Source organism: Thunnus albacares, chromosome 19, assembly GCF_914725855.1.
Source record: "Thunnus albacares chromosome 19, fThuAlb1.1, whole genome shotgun sequence".
Classification (NCBI taxonomy): Eukaryota; Metazoa; Chordata; class Actinopteri; order Scombriformes; family Scombridae; genus Thunnus; species Thunnus albacares.
The window spans coordinates 19082211-19097194 of NC_058124.1; the positions used below are offsets into that span (position 1 = coordinate 19082211).

Below are 14984 nucleotides of genomic sequence, written 5' to 3' on the forward strand. Positions count from 1 at the left end.
CACCAAAACAGAATGGGCATATATCAGCCACTAGGTCCAAGTAGCTACACAAGAACAAGCGCAGTTGGGTTGGTTTTTTTTTATTGGTCTATTTGGTTTTTTTGTCCTGTGGTAGAAGGACTGTTTTATGACTTAACTTAAATTGTTCCTTGGGGATGAATAAGACAAATAACTGATTTTTATTTTGTTTATAATATGAATCAGTTCATTTTCACGTTTTTATTGGTTTATTGTTTTAAATATGCAGAGGCAGAGCAAATTGTATTCAAATGCTGCTTTGACTGCAATATATTTTTAGTGATATTATAAAAACATAAAAATAAACTTTATCTACTGTGTAGATAAATATAAAATAATTAGGCCCATTGTTGAGTATATAAGTATATGTGTATTTTGTACACTGATTATATCACAAATTTTAACTTTTTACATCCACTTTCCTGCCTGCGGGATGCTAGCACAGGATGCTAGTACAGGACATTAGCACTAACTGTCACAGACGGCTAGTACGACGAAAAGTCACATGAATGAATGTTATATACTGTATGTAGATGTATGAAGGCCAAACTCTTCATGCATTGTGTTCACTTTCAAAAAGAATATACTACTGCAAAAATAGTACAAGTATAATACTTGGTAAAGTATACAACTCTAACCTTAAAAATATGGTGCTAAAGGGTTAGCTAATAACTAAATTAGCAAAATAGCTAAATTTGGTAGCTACGGCAATGCAACTTTCTAATAAGGCACCCTTTATAAAGCTTTTAAAAATATAACTATGGCTTTATTGACAGTTAATAAACAAAGCTTTATAGATCAGTTATAATCCATTAATAAGAACAACTTTTGGGTTGCCAAGTTCCTTTACAGTGCTTGGACCATTTGACCTAAATCCATTTATTAACAACTTATTAACATTTATAACTGTACTCGATGGATTATTTAGCATTTGTTAATGGATTACCGACATTTATAACTTTAACTAAATAGAAAGGGTAAAGACCAAAATGGATTTCTTGCAACCTGACAACCCAAAAGATGCTTTTTATTAATGGCTTATATGTGATCTGTAAAGCCAACGTTTAACCATTTAACACTTTATAACAGTGCCTTATTAGAGAGTTGTCGACTAATATTATAACTATATTAAATTTGTACATCTTATCCACAAGACTGGGAGGAACTGTGGCTTTTCACTTTGATCCACTTCAAAATCATTTCAGCAACTTTTACGGATGCTGAAAATGTTTACCACCAGAATGAACCCCGCTGGCTACTTTGTTCTATAATTTATGAAGTCAACAAAGAGCCTCAGTGTTGGAGGAAAACTATGCCTCCCATTTCAAATCAGTAGTGTTTACTGCTAAAATGCACGAGTGTAACCCCTCCAGGCTGCAAGAACTCTTCTCACCCCATATTTAAAACATTATGCAAAGACAATATGTAAAGGTGAAGGGTGAATGCATGCATAACACACACACACACACGCACACAAACATCAGCTTGTAAACACTCACGCTGCATTGCTGTGTAGCTACAGGCTTGACCTGCATAAAACTGGATCTCATCTCCAAAAATGGAAAAAAGTAGAGCGGCCTCAGCAACCAACAGTAAAATCCACCAAAAGGAGAGAAGTTAAAGATGTGCTCTTGCTGCACGAGGCTTCAATTGGTGCAAAAATTCAATTAGAGGCGAACTCCCAGTGGGAAACCTGAAGAAAACTGTGTCTTTTGAAGAGTTTAAAGCTCTGAGAGGCACCGCAAACAAAAACGAATGCACATCATCTTCCTCATCTGAGAGAGTCAGCTGACTGAGTGAGCGGTATTCAAAGAGGAGTCTTGGCTTTTGTTGGAGCGATGTACAAATGTGGCTGAGTTAAGGTGGTGAGCGGCTGTGCGTGACTCGCAGAGAGTGTGTCTCCTCTCTGCCCACCACCCGCTCTGAAAAAAAACAAGGAGGAGGGGGGGGGGAGGAAAAAAAAAGCTCAGGGAAAGTCCCAGTGACGTTTCCCTCTGCACCCTCCCATCATCCCTTTGCCGTGCTTCCCTACATCCCTTTTTTACCCTTTCCTCCCCTTGTGGCATCTACCTCATCACATGTTCCTCTGCTCTCCTCCCTCCTGTCCTCTTCTGACATGCTCCATCCCTCCTTCTACACCTCCTCTCTCCCTCCATCTTTCCTGCTTTTATCTAGCTTCCCAACCCCCTCACTTATCTCTCTCCTCTTCCTCTTCAGCACATGCGGGTGGGGTGAGCATATCAGCTTGCTTAATTACCACTAGTCTGCAGTTATGCAATCCTACAGTACTCAACTCTTTTCCAGGAACTCATGGGCGGCTGTCTGGCTCTCCAACACGCTTTATCTCATATTTTTTTACAAACCCTCTCTTTTCTATCTCACACTATTCCGCTGTCTTCTCTAAATCTGCTCCATCCTGACAGTCCTCCTTCTAATTGACTCCAGTCTCCTGTTTGATTCACTCTTCTTCTCTCTTCCTCTGCCCTCGCACTGTCATCTTTGTCACTGTTTCTTTCGTTCACACTCCCTTCCCTCATCTCCTCATTCACGCCATCCGCTATTTTGTTTCATCATCATCTTTCTCCTTAACTGTCTCCTCATCCATTCACAAGTTCCCCCGTTCTTTTATTCTCCTACTCTGAATGCTTCGCGATTTCTGTATCTTTTCTGTCTGTTTCTATCTCTCTTGTAAAGCATCAGGGGAGAGTGTGGGCGCCTGGTTGCTTGCGCTCCCACTTCAAAGACTCCTTTCCTCAGTTTGAACGGGCTAAACTTTGAGGGCTAGTCCTCCTTGGCCAGCCCTCCCCTTCATCCCCTATCACCATCACTTCCATTTTTACGCATTTCTTTGTCAAAACAGCATCTGAGAAGCAGAGGAATGAGTAGGTGAATGAGACTCAACTCCCAAACCTTTTGTTATGAAATCGCTCTCTGACAGAAGTGTCCTCTTTCTAGCTCTGCCTTTGAAGTGTGTATGCTAGGGTAAAGTGGATTTCTGCTCCCTTTGGGCACAGTCAAGGGAAGAAAGTAAGACGGTAACCTGAATTGTTCCTCATAACCAGAGCAGCGATGCCAGATTTGTTGCGCAACTTACATTTTTTGTCTCCTCCCAGCTCAAACTAGATTTTAATTTATTTATTGTGTTTCCTGCTGTGTTGAGTTGTGTGAGTACTAGACTTGACCCTGAACCTGAAATCATACTCAGTTCTACTGCATATTGGAGCTTTTAATATAATCAGCAGCAGATCACATGTGTCCCAGGTGTTGTTTGATGTTTGCATAAAGCACCGGCAGCAGAAGAAGAAATTAAGCTAATTAAGCTAATTTTAACTACACTCAGCAGCTGAAACTCAAAATCCTCAATTATAGTTCATAAGTCTCATCACTGTAATAACAACATGAACAGACATATTGAGATTATGATGTATGAATTTGATTTAACAGTAGAGAGCCACAATCTAGATAGAAGGTTGATGAGATGAGCCCAAGAGGACATCTTTAAATTACTTGTTTCGCTTGTCTCTCATCTGTTAAAAATCAAAAGATATTTAATTTATAATATAAAATAGAGAGAAGCAGCAAATCCACAAATCTGAGAAGCTTGAACCAGTGAATGTTTGCCGTTGTTGCTTAATAAATAGACAATTAATTAATTTCCTCACATCAGCAGAATTCACTAATCAATTAATCAACTAATCATTTCAGCACTATTCTATTTGTGTAGCCTGAATTCTTATGAACTCTTATTTATCAATACTAAAAGAATACAACCATGCTAGCCAAGCGGCAACCTCCGGGGCTGAAAAATGAAGCCAACGCGGAAGTGCCAAAAACTGCAGTTCCTCGAATGGCCACTTGAGGCTGGCCCCAAATGCAAGTCAATCCCCATAGACCCCCATGTTAAAATGCCCAACTTTACAGCAGAAATAAACATGTTTACAGTCTGGTACATAAAATGGTTTTGGTCTCTATAGCTAATTTCCCTGTTCATGACAATTGTACAGTGGTGAATTTTTATATAACTGACCGGTTTAAATTTTATTAAGGATTAAAGTTATGCATAATTAAGGGTATGGGCGCTTTGAGTGACAGGTGGGTGCCATCACAGGCATGTTGCTACCATGGCAACAATGTTGGTTGGGTAATGTAACCATGGCATAACCCCAGATTCACAGAGTGCAGGCGTAGCCGTAGCCGTCACTATTTCACTTTGTTGTCAGTTCATGAAAGTTCATTGTAGCATTTTGGACGCCTAAAAAAAAATCTTGTTCAGCATTTGGTTGCACTAAAAGACTGTAAGGAGTTGAATGTTCAGTTTTTTTCTGGTAAGTACATTTTGTTTTAATGTTTTTAAGCCTGTTTTTCGCTAGCAAAAATTAGAATTAGCATTAGCATTATCACAGTTAACCATAGACTGTAAATGCACTGTGTTAACCAAGCTAGTAGCTAGCGTCATAGTCTCCATGCTCTCGTCCAAATATGGTCACTTCTGGCTCCAAATATCCAAGATGGTGATGATGAAAATACAAATTCGAGGCTTCAAAACAGAAGTCCACGGACCAATGGGTGATGTCACGGTGGCTACGTCCCTTTTTTTTTACAGTCTATGATGCTAGCGACTCTGTGAGCATGCTACATTTGCACAATGACAGGGCTAACAGGCTGATTTTTAGTAGGTAATGTTTACCATGTTCACCATCTTGCGTAGCATGCTAACACTTGCTAATTGGCACTGAACACAAAGTACAGCCAAGGCTGTTGAGAGTGCCATTAGTTTTGCAGGTATTTGGCCAAAGTTAACCAAAGTATTGGACCGAAATTTTAACCTGATGATGGCACTAAATAAAAAGTTAAGGGAACACCAAAATGATTCAAATGTGTGCACTAAATTTCATGGCAATCCATCCAATAGTTGTGGAAATATTTCACTCTGAACCAAAAATGTCAATCTCATGGCACTAAAGGAAAAGCGAGGAAGTAGGATTCATCCTCCGTGGGACATGAACATCTATACAAAATTTCAGGGCAATCCATCAAATTGTTGAGATTTCTTGATCTGCACTTGGCTAAAAAGACGTTTTCATACATTGTACAATTTTGCATAGCCCAAACTGTCTTTCCCTTGATGCATGCCATTGCTGTGGACTCATAATGTGACATCATATCAGTGCAACATATTGGGCATCATTTTGATAATGCTCCTTATATTATTTCCAAATAAGATAGTAATACTGACATATAATTGACAAAACCAGCATATGTTCACTCGTCAGACAATATTAGTGTAGACAAGTTCACTTAAGCTTCATCTTCTTGTAATTGCAGATTACAGGTCCTCTGTTGAAACTCATCCTATCTGTATTCTGCCTGTGAGCCTCTGACCTCTCTCTTATCAGCATGGCATTTTCTCTGCTGAGACTGTAGTTGCCTAGATGTTTTTGTTTCACTTCACTTTTAGTAAACCGGCATCAGCAATCATACCATGTTCAAATTATTCAAAAATTCAAAACACCACTAGCTCAATTGTTTGACAGTTTAGTCAAACAATCACTGAACTCCCTGCATGCGTGCTGTACACTTATCCTTTATTTAAATAAAAAAAACACTGCCTGAAAGAGCAGGACATTTGAATAAATTCATGGATCCACTTACTAAACTTGCATCAGTGTGTATTTTCCAAGCTCCCCTTCCTCTCTTAAATGTCAGGTGTGTTTTGAATGTCAACTGCCAGGGAGATACTGAAAAGCTTTTGAATTACAGCTTCTAAGGGCTTCCAGTTTGGATCCAATTTATCTCAAAGCTACAAGTTATTTTTTTTTAACCATGCACCTGTCATTTTATACTAAGTATACAAGCAGTTACACTAGTTGCAAATTTTACATTAATTAGCAGCTTTAAAGGCATTTAAATAGTAGATGATGTTTGGACAGACTGAAACAAATCAGCCTACATTGTTCTAACTATACTGTACCTACAAAACCACATAACATTACATAGTTCCAGTAAGTTGCGACTAAAGAAAAAGCAAAACAGTGAATGCACGAAAATCATGAAAGGTGACAGAAGCAGTGAACATATAGAAGTATTTTCTTGGGTACCAGGAGTAGGAGTACAATAATAGAGGTAAAAAAAAGAGATGGAAAAGCAGCTCAGATGCACCATCAACATGGAAAAATGCAACAAATAAAGCACAGCTTGCAAGTCACCACTTGAATGTTTGTGAATCAACACTGAGTCAGTATCAGACCTCCCAAAATCTCTCCCGCTTCTTCAAAAAAAACAAGACAAGTAGGGCTGAGACTTTGGGTTTCGGTGCTTCATGTATAAATTATAATGAGCAGCAGAGCGTGCGCACACACACAAAAACACACACACACACACATACACTTACACAAAGATGAAAGAAACTGTACACCATTACACTCGGTGGTGAGTCATATCGAGGCCAGTCCCAGTTAAAGATGAGGCAGTTATATCTATGAATATGCAAATATTTTTCAGTTGAAAAGTTGAACCGCTGGACACAAGATGTTTCCTACTTAACTGTTAAGTCCATTCATAGTGTAATGTGCACTGGAGGCTTCAAGTTGGGTTTTTTTTGGACCACAATTGGCTCCAAACTAGTTGTGATGTCACAAACCACGCTCGTAGGTACACGCCTTAAAGTCACATTTAAGATGAGCAGAGAAAAACTTTCCACTTTCAGCAGATTAAAGTGAAAACAGCCTTCTAGTGTCAAACCCTGCACATACATCATCCTGCACAGTGAAGCTCAAACATCTGACTGAAATAACAATAAGCAAAACACATTTTTGACTGGAGGGGGAGTTTAAACCTAACAAGCCAGAAATACTATACATCTCATGTTCTCTGTTTAAACTGTATCTCTTGCACAGCCGTGATTTTCTTAGCTTCTGTTTGCAGCAGAAATAGCATGCAGTGATGCTAATTCAAAATGTAATGGCATAATGTGTTGCATAATCACACGCTACTAAATGTACATCTTTTTTTTTTTTTTTTTTTAAAGCCCTCCTCCACTCATAAATGTGTTTTGCTTTATGTTACTGAATTTGGATGTTTGAGCTTCACTGTGCAGGCAGATGTATGTGCAGAGTCTGACACATAAAGGCTGTTTTCACATTCATCTGCTACAATGGGAAAGTTTCTCTGTGCTCACCTTAAATATGAGTTTAAGAAGTGTTCGTACAAGCATGAATTTATGACATGACATCTTGATTGATGATTGATTCTGTTTCTTTATGGATTAAAGGATGTGCTTTAAAGACTTTCTTAACAAGGAAATTAAACTTTTTTGGGGGGAAAAAATCATCAGACATTATTATTCAAAGAAGAATATTTTTATATGTCTTAAATTGATGTCTGGAGGGGATCTTTAAAATTCCCTGTCTTCAGACACGAGGTGAATACAGTGCTAACTGCCTCTCTCCCTCTGATATAAAGTCTAAAGCAAATCAAAAACTGAGAAACATTGTGCATCAAATGTCCTTGTCAAGGAGCTTTGAGGCAGATTAGAGCAACAAAGAGTCATCGCAGTTGAGAACACTGAACTCTGAAAAACTTAACCTCACTTCTCACCAATTAATGAAATACCATCTTTGTGTTACTACCCAACTCCTACGCTTTAATTCAGACTTCAATGTAGTTTTATAAACAGCGTGATCGCACCATGTTCAGAGTGTTTATTGATGTTGTTAATGTTAACCCAGTGAGCTCAACACTTTCAATGCTTTTGTTTATTGGTGCAGAAATGCTCTATTGATGAGGTCATGTATCTGCCTCACAGATACAAACATTATGAAAGGTTTCTGTCAGGGTGAGAAGAAACACTTGAGTATATTTTATATTTTTTCATGTAAAATGTGAAGGTTGTGGTGTGTCTATTAGGAGTGCGGTGAGAGACAAAGGAGGGAGACGTTTCTAAGACTACAGCCAGGTGTCATTGACAGTTTCTGAGACTAAAGCTGGAGTTCAATGATGAGAGGGATTACAGTGCGGAGAGTGAGTCATGGCTTGATGTTTTCCCTGCTGAACAGACTGAATCAGAACTGAGAACACACTGCTCCTTATTTGGCGTTCTCGCAATGGGACTGACAGGATCTTTATGTCTGTTAATAAGGTTCAAGCAAAGTTGATGCAGCATCTCATAAACACTTCATCACTCTGGCTGACTGTAGTGAGCCAGTTCGGAAGCATCTGATTTATGTAGTTCGAATAAATTTAAAGTGCATTATTCTTTTGCATACTGTAGGTTGACCACACCTGCAAATCCAATAATCTAAAGCTTATTCCACACTAATGTCATCACCGCTGTTTAAATATTTAAATTGATCTTAAGTTAAAGTGTACACTCACTATATTAGTGCAACAGACTAATACATTGAAGCATTCAGAAGAGCTGCACAGCTATACAGCAGAGGACTTTGCTGCCCTCTGCTGGAATAAAGAAGAAACAATAACTCAAAGAGTTTGAAGCTGAAACTGCAGGAAAGTAAACAAAACCATCTTTCAGTACTACTGTAAAGTTTTTTTACTTTCTATACCTCTACAGTGGAATTTTGTTATGATTATTTTTGTCTACTCTCTATATATGACATCTATCACATGTTGCGATCCAGAGTTAAAGGATTGTTTTCCCTGATCTGAACCTTAGATTCACAAATTTGGGATTTTATAAATAAAATTGGCTTAATTTAAAACTAGGGTCATAATGTTGCTTTCTTTTGTCTCTGTCTGGATACAAAAGAAAACAAACATTGTTTTTGGACATATTCACTCCTTGTAAAGGAGAAGATAATCTATGACAAAATTACAAAAAATTAGCAAGAATAAAACTAACAATCTTCAAAATAATTTTTTTATTTTAAGAGAAATCTCTCATCCAACAGGCACTCAGGAGGGAAGATTTCCTCTCCTACTCTGCCTTTCGCTGTTAATACTGAGCTGACTGAAGGTCTGTTATTAACTCTATCCTACAGCAGCAGCTTATATCCACAGTAATACAATGTATGGATCTAATATGTAGCAAGGGAGCACGCTGGTGCTGTTGCAAATGCATAAACCCACCTGATTTCTGCTAGCACCAGCAATTTTACCCCCTCGTTTTCCCAGAGTCACGCACTAGCCCCGTGATTACTCCTGCTGTCTGCATACTAGGACTGAATATCAAACGCCACAGTGGTGCTACATAATTCAAACAGAAAAGCTTTACTATTCTGGGGTAATGTATTTTCTTCATTGCGCTCAAGACTACTCATGAGATTACACACAAGATGGTGAACCTGAAAACAACCAGGGGTATGAATTAATGATTCAAGAACTGACCTCCCTTCTGATTCAGTCACCCCTTTGCATCTTGCAGTTAACTCTACTTGCATTGTGTTTCACAGCCACAAGGTGGCAAAATCACTGTCACGCACCTTCACCTCTAACATCTGATAAATGATCAACCCAAGAGCATATCCAATCTCTGTCCTTCATCATCTAAACATCACATCAGTGAAAAAAGGTAAGACAATCAAATCTCTCCCTCTACCTCCTGATCCTTCCTTTCTCCTTCACACCAACACCAAACTTTCAATCACTCTGACCGGACGGGGAGTTAACAGACTGATGATGGTGCTGAATCTCATTAAAAGATGAATAAACATGCGTGTCATGTCGGACTAATGCGCCTTTGCAATCTGCACAGCATCTCCTCCAATTTTTTTGCCCTTCTTCTTCAAACGCCGGCCAGAGCATCTTTGAAGGCTCTAATGAAATCTGGTTTGAGCTGCGGGGCAGAACTGACAGGAGGAAGTGCAAAATCTGAAACAGCAGTGATGGGGTGTGGTAAAAAAGTCTTAAACTAAATTTGTCATGGCAAAATGAGATGTCTGCTTTTCTTTTTTTTTCTTTTTCTTACCTATACAGATCTTTTATTTGTGATGATATGGTACAATGTCATTTGGAAAGAAAACTGTACTTTCAGCTCCAGTCAAAAGTGCTAGCCACACACTGACATTTACATAATCAGTGACACGCTTCAAGACAATTTGTCAAAGGTAATGTAAGATATATTGTCTATACTTGACAAAGGCTAGAATATACTATTTTTTTAAAATATATTATTGGTTAAGAAAGTTGAGACCTTTACTTCTGGATACTTTTAGGTGGTTAGTTACAAAATGGCCCCATTGTAATTTAGCCTGTATTTGATTTTGAGTGCATTTTTTTCTTGCAAATCAACAGATTAAATTATAGCGTAAGAATAAAGTGAAATTTTGAGTATTTTGATATATTATTTGTGCACTTGTGGTGGATTTCAACCTGCATAAGTACATTTTTTGGCCACTTGGGGGCAGCGACATGAAAAAACAACACTGACATTTTACTTTCTTATAAAATTCATATGGCAGTTGGAAAAGTTCAATAAAAACAATTAAAATATACAATGTTGATGTGGCAAATGTGTTAGCAATTTGGAGTCATGTTTCTGTCAAATGTTAAGTCCAATATTCATTCTCGTTTTAGTTCTGTTTTTGTCTCCACCAATTCCTGCAAGAAATATCTGGCTCTTCATCTGCTAAATGCTCCTCTATGTTCACCAACTAGCTGCTAACTTTATCTGCTGGGTGAGAAGGTGATAATTTCTTATGGGTTTATCACTACAAGCAACATTTTTCACATTACACCTAGTAATTTTTAAAAAAAAATTTAGGATAAAAATTGTTGATTAATGCAGCTTTTAAGTTTTTTGGTCAGTTAACATTTGTTGGGATGTCACTTAAATCCTGAAGGACTTGTGCTTGGAGTCAAAAATTGAACAAAATGCTTCTTGGGATAATGCAAATCACCCCCTGTTCACTACAAGTTCACTATATTCATCCTCCTTCATTTTATTTGACTGTCTGAGTGTCAAATTTAAACACTATATTTCCCACAATGGAACAGCATTTACACTACTTTTTGCTAACGATCCCACAATGAAATGTGTCACATTTTATAGATGATAAAATTACTGACTATATGTGTCAGTGATGATACTGAAATTTCAATTTACTTCTCACTATAAGCTAAACTGCTGTTATACAGGGAATAATGAACGAGGGAGTGATTTCAAACAACACAGCCCATTTCTTTCTCCATTTATCTCCATGTCATTTTATGGGGCTCTGATGAAATATGATCGAATCATGTAAATCCCAGATGGTCAATTTTACAGTTTTCTCAGTGTCTATATCTTATTTTATGACCAGCATGACTTGACATTACCTATTAGTGGAACACAGTATCCTAAGAGCACGTCCATTTGACAGACACATACTGACAGAGGCAAGAATGTCTATGCGGATGGTTAGCTGAGGTCCCCTGAATCAGAACTGCCATAATACTGTCTGAAATGTCTTTAAAGGAGTCAAATCACCATTATGAGCTGCCCCTCTCTGCTCCTAATTGTGTACCATGAAGTATGTTGAACAGCTTGACAATTAGCTGTAAATGGGTTGACAGTGCAAAGCTGTATTACCCCTTTCACACTCATATGTCAATACAAAATGATCATTAACATGACAGATTACATCTCTCCAGCTCTAGATTAGACTGCTGCCAGCACAGTAAATCTCTCATGCCATTAAAAGGAGGCTGATTATTGCTCACATCAAGGGCAAAATGTCCCTTTCTGCATTTCGCACCTGGTTATAAAATCTGAAATGAGTGTTTAACAGGCTACTCCATAATAAGACATACTTATGACAGGTAACAACATGAGTCTAACATTTGACAAAGTGGCTGTTATGAGCGAGCATGGCAGGAAATGCTGCTGAGATGACACTTGCCTCATTAATCTTCATCTTGTTATTCATAGTCAAAGATTCCATTATTTCGCCATGTTATGATAAGTGTTTCAGAAATATGACCTGTGTTTACATAATGTACAAATTAACAACTTTTGTGCTGCTGTTGCTGTTCAGACACCAGTAGTTGGTTTTCAGTTGAACCACAGTTACTATAGCAACCCCTACTGGCTAAATACCATAGCAGTTACAGTTTAACTGTGTTGCTGATACAACATTATTAAAGGGTAACAACAGCAGACTGTATATAAAGATGGATGACATGACATCTCCCCTAGAGGTGAAGTGAAAATAGCTCAGTCGCCCCCTGGTGGCTGGTTGCAGTATAGGTCATAAACCTCGCTACCTCCATGTTGTCAACCATTTTACCCAAAGACGGTTTCTGTCACATTAGGTAGTTCTCACAGTGATGCATGTTCATGTATGCTCAAGTGCTCATTTTTCTGATTTATTTGTTTTTGATTAGGTATTTGAGGACATTAAAGTGGTCATGATTAATAGCTGTGATTGACAGCTGCTCTCAAAACTCCATCAGATGCGGCAGAAGAGCCGAGTGACCGGAGCAGCTTCTTAAAGGAAGACGCTTAAGTGTTGTTACTTTAATGTAAAAGTGGCTAAGGCTGCAGCTAGCTAGTTTATGAATTGCCTCTGGCAGGTTCATCTTTCAATAGTGGCTCCTGGGTTCACACAGTGACAGACAGCTGTCAGTCAAGTGAAGGGGAGGACCACTGGGGGCTATCGCCCAGCTCCCCTGACTCTACTGTGCAAACTTTGGTTGCATAGCGTCAGGAATTGGTGGCATGTCATCCATCTTTATATATGATCTATGGTAACTTTACCATTACAATTTTGCTAGCTCCCTCCCTCCCAGCATATTTAAAAAATGCAACAGAGAACTGCACAGGGCAACGACTGTAGGGGGTGTGGCCTCATGGCTACATAGTGTGTAACGCCAGAGGTCAGGTTACACGGACAAGAGAAGGACTCTAGTGCACACTGTATGGGCCCAAAAACATGAAAACACAGCGGACACACAGCAGATTTTTTTGGCTTCATGCGCCACTGAGCAACTTTCATAGGAAACAAGGGGGGCCATCTTTGAAAACTGTTTTCAGTTCTCCTTAATACATCCATGTTGCATACGTTGTGGTTATATGCTGGTCATGTAAATGCATTTCCATGGTTACGTAGAGGTACATATCAAATGACTTTATACCTATAGACATTTAGAAGCATCCATTTAGTGTGGGGGAGTTACATAAGGGTACATTCAGCAGAGCATTTGTGGAGTTTAACAGCCCAAAAAACTGTAGTTGCTCTGTTGCACACAGAGAAACATAAACTCCCTCTTTTTGAATCATCTAACTATTGTTTTTCAGTGATGTCTTGCTCAACACCAACATAATGAATTATTCTAAATACAAGTTAACTTTCGGTTTTAGATGTCAATATCAATGACAATGACTCGGAAAAAAAACTCTACAACACAAGCATTTTTTAAAAAAAGGAATATAACAAAACTAATGTGAAATTACAAGTCCATCACAACAGAAAAACTTCGGATATCATCTCATTAAGACTATTAGACTAGCCTCCCCCCCTAAATCATGAGGAAAGGTGGTTGCTCCCACCTGTATACACGTTAACACAGGGTAATTGTACCTATTGATATCGCAAACACACGTACACGTAGAGCAGTAGCATGTATTTCCTACAGGGACTTAAAGCATAGGTTCACTTTTTTCAAGTCTTAAAAAAGTCAGGTACCTTTATGTACAGTAGAGACTTTGTGAGAATTAGTTGCATTTTATCCAATCCTTCAACAGTTTCACCCTTACTTCTAGTCTAGTCAAATCTTCAAAGGCCAACTGCTGTCTTCAACTTTCATTAGAAGGGTCTTTAGTTCACTTAAAAGCTGTGACGGTGACATGCATAATGAGGAGAAAATTGCTATGTGTAAAAACAAAAATCATCTTTACTTCTCCTGGTAAAACATCCCTAAAATCCACCCATAGATACTAGACATAATTGGGGAGTGTTACAGTTTACTCTGTTTAGGATCCATCCTTCTCTCAACTGCCTGGCATACTTCAACTATAGGTTATGATTCTCAACATTTACAATTTGCTGTTTTTACAGGGCATTGTGGTCATACATGGTGGAAAATAATGTCAGGAGATTAATTTGCACATCTGTGTTCCGGTTTATCCTAAAATGATTAAGTCTGCTGTAGAAAGACTCCTTGCTGTTTGATTCTGACAGACTGGAAATAAAACTTGACATCCACAGCTGATTTTTTTTTATATAGTCCAAAGATTTTCATCTATGAGAGCAAAATCCACTGTAGCTGCAGTCTTAGTACTTTGATGTAAGCAGATCATTTATATTTCCAGGGTATCCATGGTAATGAGAAAAAATACCAAAAAGAAAAACGCAAGATGAGGAAAGATTAGCCTCTTTTTAACAGCATTATGTCTTTTATGATAATATTGCAGAAAGTTTTATTTATACAGCAATGCTACAAAGGGAATAAAAACAAAAAATGTTTCTTTTAGGGTGGATTTAGTCCTTTTAAGTTGATGATCAGCTAAATTTATTATTAAGATGTCTGCTTTCCATTTGGGACAGAAAGCAAGTAACCAATATCTCACCCCCCCACCGCCTCTCACTCTCCGCCCAACTGACGCACATTTACGTCACTGTCACCTGGTCTCTATTTCCTGTCATTGATACAGGGTGGTCCAGACAGTTAGACAGCCCATCTCTGCAGCAGGCAGACAGAAAATTCATGAAGCCTCCTCCTGGGATCTGCTCAGTTCCAGCTCTATAACTGTGTGACCCACTTATTTGACAGCAACTCTGTTAAAACTTTCAGAAGCTGAGTGCTTCCCTTGCTGAGCAACAAGGGCAAAGGCAAGACAATAACGTCACTAACACTGATTTGTTTGAGCCTGCTGGCACACAGAGGAAGTCTTAGAAGTGGCAATTTCTTTCAGATTTTTCATAACACTTTGTATCTTGCAAGGAATCCTCCACTTTTATTTCACTTAACTACAGCAAGAAAATCAACTTACAGCAACCAAAAAATATAAAAATCTATCTAAAAATGTTCTT

At 38.4% G+C, this 14984-nt stretch overlaps 1 protein-coding gene across 1 annotated transcript in view; it reads right to left on the reverse strand.

Moving 5' to 3' along the window:
* Positions 1-14984, reverse strand: part of LOC122969702 (oxysterol-binding protein-related protein 10) — a 79992-nt gene that overhangs the window by 13176 nt on the left and 51832 nt on the right. The gene's annotated exons all lie outside the window — the stretch shown is intronic.